Raw genomic sequence first — 2,525 nt, 5'->3', positions numbered from 1 at the left:
TGTTCAATATGTCTTAATTAAGTTATTTGTCAGCCTAGTGGTGTACTGGTCAGTGCGCTTGCCATGCAAAAGGTGTGCGCTTGCCATGCAAAAGGTCTAGGGTTCGATTCCCGACATGGTTAATATGAAATATTTATTTAAAAGGGTATATTCACACCAGAACATTTCATAGTCCGTGGACTGGTGCCTGAAGCGTAAGACTGATCATCTTACCTTCGTGTAACAAACTATCAGTATATACTGCGATTGATGTACCATTGTTCTATGCACCATTAGGTGTGGTAAGGGAACGATGATGATGTCTTAAAAACTATTCGTAAAACGTGAAATTAAAATTTTAATTTACACTTGAGTTCGTTTATGTAAATTTATTTCGTAATTAATATTTTTTTTCCACGTTTTCACCGAATAAATGATTAGTTTATAAAAGTAACACCACAACGGCCTAGTCGTAAATAAATATATTATATAATTCATACCATATTAAATTAGTAAATATAATAAATACTTAAGTTGTATTTAAGATTGGCTTATTAAAATAACTTTATTCAAAATCGGCATTTGAGATAGCGGTGGTTCCAGGTGCTAAATTCTCCAATTAATTAATCATCAACAGTTTTGCTAATTTAATTTACTTACTTCGCGGCCTAACTAACTTCATGCCTTTGACAGATTAATTTGCCAAATAACCCAATAATTTTGGTTCTTTGTCTGCCGAATATTAATATAATCCTGCATTCAATTTTAATTAGTATGAATGCATTAATATTTTCTGTTTTTCTTAGTATATCCCATAAGTTTTTTCTTTTTTTCTTATGTACTCGTATATTCCAAATTATATAAATAAAGGACTATTACAGCATAAGTCACTCTCCAAGTACAAGAGTTATTATCTTTTTTTGGAGAATCACAGTTATAACATTTACTAGATGTATAAAATTAGATTTATGTAGAATAAAAAAAAACATGAACCATTTGAGAAATATATTGATAAAAAAGTAAATAAATATTTTTAAAAAATCCTTTCAGAAGAAACAAATTTAAAGCAACTAGGTACTTCAAAAATCAAAAAAGTACTTGACACTTATGTCCTAGAAAAACAACGACAATAGAAGTTTACCTTTAAACATTTCCCCGTATTTAAGATACTAGTACTTAGATTTTTTTGTTGTTTTTTTATTCCAGTCGACAATCGGTCTAATGATCTTTATGATCACGACAGACTTCTGGAGCAAGAAAAGTCTTCTGACACAATATACATTTATAATATATAGTTATTTTAATTCAAACACTTCTAAAACTGTTATTACTTTAAATTGAAAAGATTAAATTTTAAAAAAATATTTAAAAAATACATTTATCAAGTACGATAAATTCTTATAATTATTTGCACGCATTGCGGACAATGCATACTCCTACCATACACATATGTACATGCATAACTGCTGATTTTAGAGTGAACGAGTCTCATTCAGTCATTAGAAGAACGCGCTACAACACACACGCGTTTACATTTCTCCGTACCTCGCCAACCTCCAAAGTGGTGACAAACCGACGTAAAGGCCCTCCGAGCTATCAGGGTGGTATCCGGCAGGACGCTCGACTGCAGCAGTGACCTTCTCCAATCGACGTGATTGGAAGCCCAGACTCTCCGCAGTATTAATGGAATATCCGGTTCCGACAGTAAGAAATTAGATCTCATCATTATTTAGCTCGACTACAACAAACACGCCCATCTACGCCGATTTCGCCCGACTACACTGAACCTGCTTCTCTACGCTGACTCATCTAGGCTGATCTCGCAAAATCTATGCTAATCTCGCTAGTCGTCACCTATTTTTTTGGCAATGTCACGCTACGACGGCATTGTCTCTAACGACCTAAGTTAACCTGCTCAAGCGTCAACGTTGAACTTCATAGGAGTATCCTGCAATCATCACATCCAACCAATTGAATCGGGTTGTGGTCCTGTGGCTAGTGTCTCTGACTCACGGACCAAAGGTCCGTGGTTCGAATCCTACTCTACCCCAACTTGATTCGCATTTTCTAATAGTGAGTTATTTACAACTCTTTGAAAATGGCCCTCAAAATTAAATATTGGGGTAAATCATAAAAACGAAAATATTCCTTTCTACAAAAAAAAGAAAAACTTTCACGAAAGTCACGGGAAGAATTTTAATTTCTCACTCAAATATTCAGTTTGTACTGGAGATTTTCTTTCTCCGATAAGAACAACTCATTGCCATAAGAAACAGCATCGCCCTGCAACAGTATATTTATGGATCTGAATAAAAATTAAACCAATCATTTAACTTTTGATCAAATTATTACAGAATGTGAAGAACATAAGAACATAACAGAAGTTACTGCAATTTGTATTGAATAGAATAAAGTTAGTTTTCATGAAAAAAAAGTTATCGCCAGATATTGTAAATATATTTTTTTAGCATTGACGTCGACGCGACGCACGAAGTCAAAAGTTTCGAGTCGCAAATTGCAAGTACGTGTTTATATAGTTTAAGTTA

Source organism: Micrasema longulum, unplaced genomic scaffold, assembly GCF_059751315.1.
Source record: "Micrasema longulum isolate JH-2025_06_02 unplaced genomic scaffold, ASM5975131v1 h1tg001771l, whole genome shotgun sequence".
In the NCBI taxonomy this organism is placed as follows: domain Eukaryota; kingdom Metazoa; phylum Arthropoda; class Insecta; order Trichoptera; family Brachycentridae; genus Micrasema; species Micrasema longulum.
Note: the sequence above shows the minus strand (reverse complement) of the source record.